The 15,390-nt window shown below is 35.0% G+C and overlaps 1 long non-coding RNA gene and 1 pseudogene across 1 annotated transcript; one reads left to right on the plus strand and one right to left on the minus strand.

Annotated features, from left to right (window-relative positions):
- LOC128190673 (transient receptor potential cation channel subfamily M member-like 2) overlaps positions 1 to 15,390 on the minus strand; it is a 267,840-nt pseudogene that overhangs the window by 182,469 nt on the left and 69,981 nt on the right.
- LOC128190714 (uncharacterized) lies at positions 5,838 to 9,029 on the plus strand. The gene is made up of 2 exons (XR_008244382.1): positions 5,838 to 6,466; positions 8,729 to 9,029. It is a non-coding gene; the product is annotated as an uncharacterized LOC128190714 (long non-coding RNA).

Genomic DNA, 15,390 nt, shown 5'->3' on the forward strand with positions numbered 1-15,390 from the left:
ATATGCCTATTTAGTATTTACTGGGTATGAAGACAATAGCAAGTTTATTGTCCCCCAAGACAGCAACTATTTAATGAGGCAAAGCCAAGGGAAATATAGTTGCTGTGGAATGGGACAATAAACTTGCTATTGTCCGAATAGTCAGTTAATTGGTATTTCATTATACAGAAAACTTTATTTGTCAGGGATGCAGAATTTCTTGATGATAAACAAAGTAGAGTTAAATCAAACTTTGTATTTAATGCGGCGATCTTATTAGGTCAGAGGTGTTCCGAGTTTAAGGTGATATGGGACACTTCCATGTTGTGACGTATTGTTTATCGAAATAAACAATAAAATAAAGTGTAATTACCCGGTATATAAGAACATGTAGTTTCTTTTCAAAAATGGTCACCTAACTCCTTAGCACAGTGGGTTAGAGGGTTTACTAGGAACCTGTAAGTCATGAGTTCGAATCCCGCTGGGGTTTTTACAATTTTTACCTTTTCAAATATTTTTAAAAGCTATTTTTTGGTTAAATATTGTAAAATTTGAAAATTCTAAACCGGTGAAAAGTTTTCAATTATATAGTACTTTAATCCACATTAATATCGACAGATGTCCCATACCACCTTAAAAAGGAGGGAAATCAAATTCTGCTGATGAATGGTTTTGATGACTATTCACCATGGGCAGATAGCATGGATACTATTTTAAATTAGATAAAAAGGCATGTTTATGCGGGCGCCTTCTAGTGATCAATTTGTCCGTCTGTCCATCCGAGATGGCTTGACAGGAGCATAGCTTCTCTCCCCTTGGCCCAATCTGGCTCATACCTCATCCACAGGGTTCCTTTGGTTGAAGGATGTGCAGTGACCTTGAACCATGTTTTTAGGTATAAGGTTAAGGTCATAGCAGAATTATATATATAAAATCCTTGTCTGGGGCATGTCTTTTTTCCCTTTGGCCCAATCTGGCTAATACTCACAGAGTGTCTCTATGGTTAAACGATGTGCAGTGAACTTGCATGAAATTTCTAGGTAACGGGTGAAGATCATATCGGATCATGCAAAAATCCTTTTTTGTGAGCATATATAATTTCTACTAACCCCTATTTGGCTCAGACTTCACATAAGCAGAGCTTTTGAGTAAAGGGTGAAAGGGTGTGTAGTGACCCTGAACCTATTTTCAGTGAAAAGAAAGTGTGAAGGTCATACCAGAATTATATTTTTAAAAATCCTTGTCCGGAGTATATCTTCTCTCCCTTTGCTCCATTCAGCCTCATACTTCACCCACATGATGCCTTTGTTCAAAATATATGCAATGACCTCGAATGATATTTGTAGATGAAGAGTCAAGGTCATATCAGATCACACAAAAATCCATATTTTAAGAGCATAGATATACTCTCCTTTTAGCCCCTATTTGGCTAATATTTTACCTTTACAGAGTTTATTGGTTAATGGCGTGCAGTGACCTTGAACCAAGTCTGTCAATGTGAAGGTCATAGCAGATCTTTTTAAAATTAGTTTTAAATAGTAGATTATTTTCCAAATATGCTTAATCTTAGTCAGATTGAACAAAAATGCATGTATGTTAGGGGGAATGAAATTGAATTAAAAGTTCTATGCCAGCTGGAAAAATTTCAAGTTATAGGTCAAGGTCAAAGCAGAATTCTCTGAAATAACATAAGCGGGGCCCTTTGAAATGTTCACCATTTCAATGTTGTCTGGTTCACAGTAATTTTACATAGAAAATATTCACAGAAGTACAGTAAAGTAAACTTTACATCGATAAGTTTCTGACAATTAATGACGCAACGAGCACACAGTACGAAAGGTCAACCTTTTGAAAAGCAGTGAAGAGGAAAAGTTGCTCAGAATTATGTTTAAAACAAAATTGATTTTTTACATAAATTTTAATTTTGCATTCTGGGTTAAGAAAAAAGATGTTAGTTCAAGGTAAAGTAAACTTGTACCTGAAATGAAGTCAAATTTGTTAAGTCGTACTTAAACACATTGTTTTTTTTTGTTAAGTCGTTCTTGAAATGGTTAAGGGTTTTTGGTTAAGTCGTACTTAAAAACATTGGGATCATGTTAAGTTGTACCAAGAATCATTCGATTTTTTTTTTATCATTTTGTACTTAGGTTTCTTTGTTTCTAGATTAAGAACTCTGCTTCTTAGACGTACTTCTAGCGTTGCTTTCGACATTAGCGGAAAACCCACTCGTTGCTTTGCAACGAGCTTTGCTCTAGTTATTATTATTATTCTTTTTTTGTCTTACAAATTTTGTGCAGGCGATTTCTCGGAGATGACTCGTTCGATTTCCTTCAAATTTTCAGGGCTGATGCCTAGTCATATGAATTTTATACCGCAGGAACACTTTTTAAAAATTCACTTCCGGTCGGAAGTTAACGTCGTTTTACGATTTTTAAAAGTCAATTTTGTTGGCGATGTTTCTCAAAAACGAGTAAAGATAGAGAACTGAAATTTTCAGAGATGATAGATCTAGCAATATCCTCGTGCACCTCGGTCAAGAGAATGTTGGCCGTCACTTCCGGTCGTCACCGGAAGCAAATTTAAAAAATGAAAATTTTCAACTTTTTGTTTAGATATATTTTTTCAAATTAGATGATAGTGACCCTTTAACTGATTCAGAATATGTAATTTGTTTTAAAATCGATCAAGGCATTCTCGAGAAATTAAGCGTCAAAGTTCTGAAGCGCAGTCCGAGTAGCTCAGTCGTTATAGTCGTGGACATGGCCCAGGCGACCCGGGTTCAAGCCTCGAGTGCCGCAAAAAAATTTTCTCTTTTTTTCGCTTAGATCTATGATTTTATTTTTGAATTGATAAGTTTAATCTTATCTATTCAAAAATTGGACGGAAGACCCACTCGTTGCTCGCAACGAGATCGAATCTAGTTATTATTAGGGTCTTCCGTCTTCAGCGGAAGACCCTTCTATTATTGTAATGTTTCTTTTTCACTTTTCTTATTATTATTATTCTTTTTTTGTCTTACAAATTTTGTGCAGGCGATTTCTCGGAGATGACTCGTTAGATTTCCCTCAAATTTTCAGGGCTGATGCCTAGTCATATGAATTTTATACCGCCGGAACAATTTTGAAAAATGCACTTCCGGTCGGAAGTTATCGTCGTTTTACGATTTTTAAAAGTCAATTTTGTCGGCGATGTTTCTCAAAAACGAGTAAAGGTAGAGAACTGAAATTTTCAGAGATGATATATCTAGCTATTTCCTTGTGTACCTCGGTCAAGAGAATGTTGGCCGTCACTTCCGGTCGTCACCGGATGCAGATTTAAAAAATGAAAATTTTCAACTTTTTATTTTTATATATTTTTTCCAATTAGATGATAGTGACCCTTTCACTGATTCAGAATATGTAATTTGTTTTAAAATCGATCAAGGCGTTCTCGAGAAATTAAGCGTCAAAGTCCTGAAGCGAGAGTCCGAGTAGCTCAGTCGTTATAGTCGCGGACATGGCCCAGGCGACCCGGGATCAAGCCTCGAGTGCCGCAAATTTTTTTTTTCTTTTTTTCGCTTAGATCTACGATTTTATCTTTGAATTGATAAGTTTAATCTTATCTATTCAAAAATTGGACGGAAGACCCACTCGTTGCTCGCAACGAGTTCGAATCTAGTTAGGGTCTTCCGTCTTCAGCGGAAGACCCTTCTATTATTGTAATGTTTCTTTTTCACTTTTCTTATTATTATTATTATTCTTTTTTTGTCTTACAAATTTTGTGCAGGCGATTTCTCGGAGATGACTCGTTCGATTTCCTTCAAATTTTCAGGGGTGATGCCTAGTCATATGAATTTTATACCGCAGGAACAATTTTTAAAAATTCACTTCCGGTCGGAAGTTATCGTCGTTTTACGATTTTTAAAAGTCAATTTTGTCGGCGATGTTTCTCAAAAACGAGTAAAGATAGAGAACTGAAATTTTCAGAGATAATAGATCTAGCAATATCCTCGTGTACCTCTGTCAAGAGAATGTCCGCCGTCACTTCCGGTCGTCAGCGGAAGCAAATTTAAAAAATGAAAATTTTCAACTTTTTATTTTTATATATTTTTTCCAATTAGATGATAGTGACCCTTTTACTGATTCAGAATATGTAATTTGTTTTAAAATCGATCAAGGCGTTCTCGAGAAATTAAGCGTCAAAGTTCTGAAGCGAGAGTCCGAGTAGCTCAGTCGATAGAGTCGTGGACATGGCCCAGGCGACCCGGGTTCAAGCCTCGAGTGCCGCACATTTTTTTTCTCTTTTTTTCGCTTAGATCTACGATTTTATCTTTGAATTGATAAGTTTAATCTTATCTATTCAAAAATTGGACGGAAGACCCACTCGTTGCTCGCAACGAGATCGAATCTAGTTAGGGTCTTCCGTCTTCAGCGGAAGACCCTTCTATTATTGTAATGTTTCTTTTTCACTTTTCTTATTATTATTATTCTTTTTTTGTCTTACAAATTTTGTGCAGGCGATTTCTAGGAGATGACTTGATCGATTTCCTTCAAATTTTCAGGGCTGATGCCTAATCATATGAATTTTATACCGCCGGAACAATTTTTGGGAATTCACTTCCGGTCGAAAGTTATCGTCGTTTTACGATTTTTAAAAGTCAATTTTGTCGGCGATGTTTCTCAAAAACGAGTAAAGATAGAGAACTGAAATTTTCAGAGATGATAGATCTAGCAATATCCTCGTGTACCTCGGTCAAGAGAATGTTGGTCGTCACTTCCGGTCATCACCGGAAGCAAATTTAAAAAATGAAAATTTTCAACTTTTAATTGTTATATATTTTTTCAGATAAGATGATAGTGACCCTTTCACTGATTCAGAATATGTAATTTTTTCTAAAATCGATCAAGGCATTCTCGAGAAATTAAGCGTCAAAGTTCTGAAGCGAGAGTCCAAGTAGCTCAGTCGATAGAGTCGTGGACATGGCCCAGGCGACCCGGGTTCAAGCCCCGAGTGCCGCAAATTTTTTTTCTCTTTTTTTTCGGTTAGATCTACGATTTTATCTTTAAATTAATAAGTTTAATCTAATCTATTCAAAAATCGGACGGAAGACCCACTCGTTGCTCGCAACGAGATCGAATCTAGTTAGGGTCTTCCGTCTTCAGCGGAAGACCCTTCTATTATTGTAATGTTTCTTTTTCACTTTTTAGGGTCTTCCGTCTTCAGCGGAAGACCCTTTTATTATTCTTCGGTTTCTTTTTCAATTCTATTATTAGGGTTTTCCGTTTTTCAACGGAAAACCCTTCTGTTATTCTACTGTTTCTTATTATTATTTTTTTTTTTCCCGCAAATTTTGTGCACGAGATTTCTCGAACATTTTTTGTCTGATTGCTATGAAACTTTCAGGGTATGTAGATGATATTAATATCTCTAGACGTTTTTTTCAAATTTTTAAAATTCACTTCCGGTTATGAGTTATTGCCCTTTAATTGAAAATTGGGGGGTCTTTTGTCCAGAGTTGATCTCGGGAACTACAGATGATAGATGCATGAAATTTGGCGAAATTGTTGGTAACATTTTATAGTTTTGCTGGCATGAAAATTTTGGTAATTTCTTTGTTAGTTTTTGAGCTATTTGTCGCCAAAGTTTAAGATTTTTTCGGGGCTGAAATTTTGTTGCTTTTTGTATTATAACCTTTAAACTAAAAATATTTTGTTAATACATATAGAACAAAAGTTGTTTAGAATAACGAGAGCTTTCATTTAAAATTAAGGAAAAAGGGCTGGCCCCTATAATTAGGGGTCAGCAGCTCATACACGTATTTTTCTGATAGCAAAAATCGTTATCATTTTATGAAAAAAAATTTATTCAGTTATTGTTAATATATTAAATAATGTCATTTGGTATCAAATTTAAAAAGTTCTGTGCCCTATTTTTTTCAAATTTCATAAAACAAATATGTGTGAATCGTAACGTTACATGAACGAGTTAATTTGTCTACATAGACACACAAGCGAACAAATGCCACTTTAACTTACTTTAAGGCCCAGGCATATACTGCATTACGTTGTGTTGCGTCTTAGATAAATAGTTGTGATTCAATTTCATTTTTTTCATCTATATCATTTATGAATTCAATGAACACACATTATTTTAACGTTCTATGTGCAACTATTTGTCGGGGCGCCCCTGTTTGTAACCCCCGCGCGCGCGCCGAATGTAAACAGTAACGAACGGCATTGTAGAAAAGAGAGAGCCGTAATGCAGAAGAGAAGTTGTGTATTCTTTCGACGTACAAATGCATTTTCAATTTACTGTGAAACATATGAACATGCACAGGGAACAATACTACATATTTGTTTAAGGAGGATATTTTTCTCGTGTGAATCGTTTACGAGGAAATTCTGACAGCCACACTTCTGTCGACGATCAGCCGTTGATAAGCTACGAGTAATAAAGGGGAAAAGATGGACATTAAAGTGTGTGATTTATGTGGATGTTACTGAAGAAGGTGAGGCTTTTACTCCTTTTAAAGTTTAAAAAAGTTAAAGTTAAAATTTAGTATATAGTATAGATGTACATGTAAGTACGTGCACACTGTTTGGTTTTGTTATGGTGTGGGTGTTTGTTTACTAGGCTAACGTGTAATTTTTACATGTTTCATGGATGTTTAGACTCGCTCGAGGTTCATGGGGGACTGGAAAGGGTAACTGAATTTATCTATTTAAAAAAATAACAGATTGTGAATTTTCAACTCAAAATTCAAAGCAGGGTCTAATTAGAAACATATCATATATTCTTGTGCAGAAGACTCCAAATGTAGTCATGAATATCCTGTAGACATAACTTCAAGTAAATAAAATTGTATACTTCAGACTTCAGAGTTAAAACATGACTTTAATATCTTTATGATGCCAATCATTGTATCATTAGAAAGGTTTAGCAGACCAACGGGTACCCGGTACATGTACTTGTACATGTAGGTTACAAGTTAGAACTATGCGTACTATTCTACCAGTTCACATAATTTTTCTTGTTTAGCAGTTATGATGTGTACTTAAATTGTCCTTGTTAATGTTTTAAATGTAATTTTTTATTCTCTTTTTTTAATCTGACTACTGGCAGTACTGGCCTGCGAGCAGTTCTCGTCGAGGACCATTTCTCGCTGGTGCACTGTAACATCATATTTTCGTATATAATTTTATGTGTTGATAAAATGACGTAACAATGCACTGGTGAGAAATGGTACTCGGCGAGAACTGATCACACGCCAATATTGATTAATTACAGACAAAAACTGAAGGTTGCGCGTGTTATTTTTTATTGAACAACATTGTTTAAAATAATTCTTTATATATGTGATGATCAGACCGGTTTGAATACCAGTGCCAGATAGCTCAGTTGGTAGAGCACCTGACTAGAGATTCAGGGGGCCCAGGTTCAAATCCCGGTTTGGTCCTTCATTATTTCTCCCATCCTGTTACAATATTGGTGTTGTGACCAACCCCTGGAACTAACAGGTTAACTCCTGCAAGGGGTGATCTTCGAGGGTGAAGATCATTTAAGGGGGAAGGAATGTGACGGTCAGACTGGTTTGAATACCGGTGCCAGATACATGTAGCTCAGTTGGTAGAGCACTTGACTAGAGATTCAGAGGGCCAGGTTCGAATCCCAGTTTGTTCCGTCGTTATTTCTCCCATCTTTTACATATACATGTATATCAGATATATGACAGATGATTAAGGGTCATCACATGTTTTGCAAGATGCAATAAGTGTTAAAAACCTTTACTTTACAACACAATACATATGAGTGAATATTTATGTTTCCTGTTATTATTTTGTGTGGTTTTCTTGACAGTGTCGCATAAACAATTTACCCGCTCCTAAAACACAAACTTTCTTTTTGTGGATTCAGCTTACCGCTGATTGGCTGCTGTTGCAGCAGACAAATAAGATATGCACGCACAAAACACAATGAACTTATCAGAGAATGAGTTGAGTTTATTTCAACTGTTGGAATTTGGGGTTGTTTTTTTTTAAATGTATACTTGTGACAAAACATATATGTGGTACATACAGCTGTAGCTTTGTGAAGAAAATTTTGGTTAGACCATATATACCTATCATGCAAGTAAATGATATTTACAAAAAACTTGCAATTTATGGCGCACGAAATATACGCTAGTTTTATAAAGATTGACATACATGTAATGTACCACATTCTGTGAAAAATAATTTATTAAAATTCTTCATTAAGTTTACTCATACATGTTTTATGCTTATTACACATAGTATTGTTTTTAAAACATATATGTAATTTATAAGGAAATAAGCAAAAACCCTTGCTAAATTTATTTGCAAAAAAAAAAAACACAGTAGAATTGATAAAAAATGGTATACCAGAAGCTAATACCAGTACATGTACTTTGACGCTGTTCGGTGGGTAATATTCGTTTGTAATTTACGAATTGAAATATTGACTGTTGCACTACAAGTACGGTAATAAACTCTCTCTCTCTCAAACTCTCTCTCTCTCAATTTGATAAGTGTTTATACCTATGAAAATTTTTTAATATTATATTATGACTTGATATGCAAATTTTTGATCTTGTACTGCCTAAATGTTATGTCATGTATTGGGATATGTCATACCTATTACACTGCATGGTCAGTGTATTTTTTCCAGAAATACTATGCATATGTTAATGTAAACACAGCTATTACTAGTACATGTATGTAAACACAGCTAATTATTTTTTTTTTTATTTCAGCTCAAAACAGACTCTTGTTACCACATGGCTTTTACCGGTACCTGTTGATTCTTGTGGGTCAGCTCCTGAGATTAACCTGTCACCTCTATCCACATGCATATTCCTTGTGTTCTACAGACTATTTACCGGTAATTCAAATTAAATCCGATAATGCATAAACAATAATGGAACTTGAAGAAAGCATCATGCCATGTTGTGGTTTGTGTTTGATAAGAAATTATGAAAACAAAATTAAGGCTGTTTATAAAGAAATTCATAATTGCTGTGAAAATTTGTTTTTCAATAAAAGTATGCAATTATGTTTCCTTTATTTTTTATTTCATAAAGATATTTAGATGTGTTTACATAATTGAAAAATCCCCCCCCCCCTCTATTTAATTGTCTGCATTAATATTACATGTAGGATATGTAAATGTACATTTGACTTTGAAATAACATCTGCTATGATAATTACTTTTGAAATGAACAAGAAACAACCTATTTCTACCTTTCTAAGGTATATATGCATAAAAAAAAGTAGAAAAACATGTCAAATTTGAAATTTTTTTATTGAAATCAACTCGATCTGTCTCCAGCTACCTGGGTGTGTTTGAATTTTATTTTAATTTAAGGCAGATGTCTAACTTGTAGGTTGAAACTTACTGTTTTAGCATGGTTAGAAGGAGACTAGAAATCAGAATAGATTAGATATTCACTAAATATGATTGTTAGCTTACTTTTTTCATGAAAACAAGAAATCACAAGCAGGACAGCTGTCTATTTGTTAATTAAAATGGTACAAATCATACAATAAACAAATAAAGATCAAATTTTAGAATCATTGATGATTGTTTTCATATGTGTGAGAAATTACTCAAGGAAATTGCCACACGTTTCATAAAATTAGGTAAAACATTTCAAACCATGACTTTTTATGAAAATCAAAAGATTGGGGGGTGGGGGGTATACATGTAAGGGTATTTCTAAGTGATGTGAAGCTTTTATTATGATTATATCATGTAGGGGTATGTTGTATTGAATAAGGTTTCTTTTTAAAGGTGGTTGAACAAAAGTTGACCTCTAAAAGGTCAGGTAAAGATGTTTTACTATGGAGAACCCTGTAAATCTGTGTTTACTAAAGGAAATTGGAAATGGTGGGTTCACTTAAATGGCCATATTTTTATTAAACCTCAATGGAATTGGCAATATGTGGTATTCTTTTTCTCAGAATTGCATTAGCTTTCTTAGTCTTTTCATAAAAATGTTAGTGTACTAAGTTAAAGGTACAAGGAACAGTTTCGGATAAAGTACCGTCAATATTTTTGTAAAATTGAGAGTGACTGTACTTGAAGGTTTATCATTGTTGCGTAGATTCATGAAATGAATTTTAATGATTATCAATAGTTAGAGGGATGTCTCTTGTTGGAATTGGTAAGCAATATTAAGGCCCCTGATTTTAAGTACATGAGAAGCAGAAATAAATTGTGAAACTTGCGGCTATGACAGATATGTTGACTTTACAGTGAAATTGAAGGTTACAAACGGGAGGTTATATAACATGAAATGTAGGTGGATGGGATATTATATGCCTATTTAGTATTTACTGGGTATGAGGACAATAGCAAGTTTATTGTCCCCAAAGACAGCAACTATTTAATGAGGCAAAGCCAAGGGAAATAGTTGCTGTGGAGTGGGACAATAAACTTGCTATTGTCCGAATAGTCAGTTAATTGGTATTACATTATACAGAAGAAAACTTTATTTGTCAGCGATGCACAATTTCTTGATGATAAACAAATTAGAGTTAAATCAAATTTTGTATTTAATGATGCGATCTTATTAGGTCAGAGGTGTTCCGAGTTTAAGGTGATATGGGACACTTCCATGTTGTGACGTATTGTTTATCGAAATAAACAATAAAATAAAGTGTAATTATATAAGTACATGTAGTTCCTTTTCAAAAATGGTCACCTAACTCCTTAGCACAGTGGGTTAGAGTGTTATTAGGAACCTGTAAGTCATGAGTTCGAATCCCGCTGGGGTTTTTACAATTTTTACCTTTTCAAATATTTTTAAAAGCTATTTTTTGGTTAAATATTGTAAAATTTGAAAATTCTAAACCGGTGAAAATGTTTCAATTATATAGTACTTTAATCCACATTAATATCGACAGATGTCCCATACCACCTTAAAAAGGAGGGAAATCAAATTCTGCTGATGAATGGTTTTGATGACTATTCACCAAGGGCAGATAGCATGGATACTATTTTAAATTAGATAAAAAGGCATGTTTATGCGGGCGCCTTCTAGTGATCAATTTGTCCGTCTGTCCATCCGAGATTGCTTGACTGGAGCATAGCTTCTCTCCCCTTGGCCCAATCTGGCTCATACCTCATCCACAGGGTTCCTTTGGTTGAAGGATGCGCAGTGACCTTGAACCATGTTTTTAGGTATAAGGTTAAGGTCATAGCAGAATTATATATATAAAATCCTTGTCTGGGGCATATCTTTTTTCCCTTTGGTCCAATCTGGCTAATACTCGCAGAGTGTCTCGATGGTTAAACGATGTGCAGTGACCTTGCATGAAATTTCTTGGTAACGGGTGAAGATCATATCGGATCATGCAAAAATCCTTTTTTGAGAGCATATATACTTTCTACTAACCCCTATTTGGCTCAGACTTCACATAAGCAGAGCTTTTGAGTAAAGGGTGTGTAGTGACCTTGAACCTATTTTCAGTGAAAAGAAACTGTGAAGGTCATAGCAGAATTATATTTTTAAAAATCCTTGTCCGGAGTATATCTTCTCTCCCTTTGCTCCATTCAGCCTCATACTTCACCCACATGATGCCTTTGATCAAAATATATGCAATGACCTCGAATGATATTTGTAGATGAAGAGTCAAGGTCATATCAGAACACACAAAAATCCATATTTTAAGAGCATAGATATACTCTCCTTTTAGCCCCTATTTGGCTAATATTTTACCTTTACAGAGTTTATTGGTTAATGGCGTACAGTGACCTTGAACCAAGTCTGTCAATGTGAAGGTCATAGCAGATCTTTTTAAAATTAGTTTTAGACAGTAGATTATTTTCCAAATATGCTTAATCTTGGTCAGATTGAACAAAAATGCATGTATGTTAGGGGGAATGAAATTGAATTAAAAGTTCTATGCCAGCTGGAAAAATTTCAAGTTAAAGGTCAAGGTCAAAGCAAAATTCTCTGAAATAACATAAGCGGGGCCCTTTGAAATGTTCACCATTTCAATGTTGTCTGGTTCATAGTAATTTTACATAGAAAATATTCACAGAGGTACAGTAAAGTAAACTTTACATCGATAAGTTTCTGACAATTAATGACGCAACGAGCACACAGTACGAAAGGTCAACCCTTTGAAAAGCAGTGAAGAGGAAAAGTTGCTCAGAATTATGTTTTAAACAAAATTGATTTTTTACGTAAATTTTAATTTTGCATTCTGGGTTAAGAAAAAAGATGTTAGTTCAAGGTAAAGTTAACTTGTACCTAAAATGAAGTCAAATTTGTTAAGTCGTACTTAAACACATTGTTTTTTTGTTAAGTCGTTCTTGAAATGGTTAAGGGTTTTTGGTTAAGTCGTGCTTAAAACCATTCGGATTATGTTAAGTTGTACCAAAAATCATTCGTTTTTTTTTTATCTTTTTGTACTTAGGTTTCTTTGTTACTAGATTAAGAACTCTGCTTCTTAGACGTACTTCTAGCGTTGCTTTCGACATTAGCGGAAAACCCACTCGTTGCTTTGCAACGAGCTTTGCTCTAGTTATTATTATTCTTTTTTTCCTTACACATTTTGTGCAGGCGATTTCTCGGAAATGGCTGAGTCAATTTCATTCAAATTTTCACTGATGATGCCTCGCCATCTGAAGTTTGTACCCCCGTGACATTTTTTCAAAATTTACTTCCGGTCGGAAGTTATCGCCATTTTACGATTTTTTAAAGTCAATTTTGTCTCTAAGGTTTCTCAAAAACGAGTAAAGATATAGGGCTGAAACTTTCAGAGATGATAGATCTATCGTTTTTCTGGTGCACCTCGGTCAAGAGAATGTCAGCCGTCACTTCCGGTCGTCACCGGAAGGAAATTTGAAAAATTGAATTTTTCGACTTTTTTATTTTTGAATATTTGTTTTTGAAATTTTTACACCTGATAGTGACCTTCTTACTGATTTAGAATATGTAATTTATTTTAAAATCGATCAAGGCATTCTTGAGAAATTAAGCGTTAAAGTTCTGAAGCGAGAGTCCGAGTAGCTCAGTCGATAGAGTCGTGGACATGGCCAAGACGACCCGGGTTCAAGCCTCGAGTGCCGCAAATTTTTTTTTAAATTTTTTTCGCTTAGATCTACGGTTTTATCTTTGAATTGATAAGTATGATCTAATCTATTCAAAAATCGTACGGAAGACCCACTCGTTGCTCGCAACGAGATCGAATCTAGTCTTATTATTATTATTCTTTTTTTGTCTTACAAATTTTGTGCAGGCGATTTCTCGGAGATGACTCGTTAGATTTCCTTCAAATTTTCAGGGCTGATGCCTAGTCATATGAATTTTATACCGCCGGAACAATTTTGAAAAATGCACTTCCGGTCGGAAGTTATCGTCGTTTTACGATTTTTAAAAGTCAATTTTGTCGGCGATGTTTCTCAAAAACGAGTAAAGGTAGAGAACTGAAATTTTCAGAGATGATATATCTAGCAATATCCTCGTGAACCTCGGTCAAGAGAATGTTGGCCGTCACTTCCGGTCGTCACCGGAAGCAAATTTAAAAAATGAAAATTTTTAACTTTTTGTTTTGATATATTTTTTCAAATTAGATGATAGTGACCCTTTTACTGATTCAGACTATGCAATTTGTTTTAAAATCGATCAAGGCGTTCTCGAGAAATTAAGCGTCAAAGTCCTGAAGCGAGAGTCCGAGTAGCTCAGTCGATAGAGTCGTGGACATGGCCCAGGCGACCCGGGTTCAAGCCCCGAGTGCCGCAAATTTTTTTTCTCTTTTTTTTCGGTTAGATCTACGATTTTATCTTTAAATTAATAAGTTTAATCTAATCTATTCAAAAATCGGACGGAAGACCCACTCGTTGCTCGCAACGAGATCGAATCTAGTTAGGGTCTTCCGTCTTCAGCGGAAGACCCTTCTATTATTGTAATGTTTCTTTTTCACTTTTTAGGGTCTTCCGTCTTCAGCGGAAGACCCTTTTATTATTCTTCGGTTTCTTTTTCAATTCTATTATTATTATTATTCTTTTTTTCCTTACACATTTTGTGCAGGCGATTTCTCGGAAAGGGCTGAGTCAATTTCATTCAAATTTTCACTGATGATGCCTCGCCATCTGAAGTTTGTACCCCCGTGACATTTTTTCAAAATTTACTTCCGGTCGGAAGTTATCGCCATTTTACGATTTTTTTAAGTCAATTTTGTCTTTAAGGTTTCTCAAAAACGAGTAAAGATATAGGGCTGAAACTTTCAGAGATGATAGATCTATCGTTTTTCTGGTGCACCTCGGTCAAGAGAATGTCAGCCGTCACTTCCGGTCGTCACCGGAAGGAAATTTGAAAAATTGAATTTTTCGACTTTTTTATTTTTGAATATTTGTTTTTGAAATTTTTACACCTGATAGTGACCTTCTTACTGATTTAGAATATGTAATTTATTTTAAAATCGATCAAGGCATTCTTGAGAAATTAAGCGTTAAAGTTCTGAAGCGAGAGTCCGAGTAGCTCAGTCGATAGAGTCGTGGACATGGCCAAGACGACCCGGGTTCAAGCCTCGAGTGCCGCAAATTTTTTTTTAAATTTTTTTCGCTTAGATCTACGGTTTTATCTTTGAATTGATAAGTATGATCTAATCTATTCAAAAATCGTACGGAAGACCCACTCGTTGCTCGCAACGAGATCGAATCTAGTCTTATTATTAGGGTCTTCCGTCTTCAGCGGAAGACCCTTCTATTATTGTAATGTTTCTTTTTCACTTTTCTTATTATTATTATTATTATTATTCTTTTTTTGTCTTACAAATTTTGTGCAGGCGATTTCTCGGAGATGACTGGTTCGATTTTCTTCAAATTTTCAGGGCTGATGCCTAGTCATATGAATTTTATACCGCCGGAACAAATTTTAAAAATTCACTTCCGGTCGGAAGTTATCGTCGTTTTACGATTTTTAAAAGCCAATTTTGTCGGCGATGTTTCTCAAAAACGAGTAAAGATAGAGAACTGAAATTTTCAGAGATGTTAGATCTAGCAATATCCTCGTGAACCTCGGTCAAGAGAATGTTGGCCGTCACTTCCGCTCGTCACCGGAAGCAAATTTAAAAAATGAAAATTTTCAACTTTTTGTTTTTATATATTTTTTCCAATTAGATGATAGTGACCCTTTTCCTGATTCAGAATATGTAATTTGTTTTAAAATCGATCAAGGCGTTCTCGAGAAATTAAGCGTCAAAGTCCTGAAGCGAGAGTCCGAGTAGCTCAGTTGATATAGTCGTGGACACGGCCCAGCCGACCCGGGTTCAAGCCCCGAGTGCCGCAAATTTTTTTTTTAACTATTTTTCGCTTAGATCTACGGTTTTATCTTTGAATTGATAAGTTTGATCTAATCTATTCAAAAATCGAACGGAAGACCCACTCGTTGCTTGCAACGAGATC

The sequence above is a fragment of the Crassostrea angulata genome, chromosome 1, assembly GCF_025612915.1.
Source record: "Crassostrea angulata isolate pt1a10 chromosome 1, ASM2561291v2, whole genome shotgun sequence".
NCBI classification, from domain to species: domain Eukaryota; kingdom Metazoa; phylum Mollusca; class Bivalvia; order Ostreida; family Ostreidae; genus Magallana; species Magallana angulata.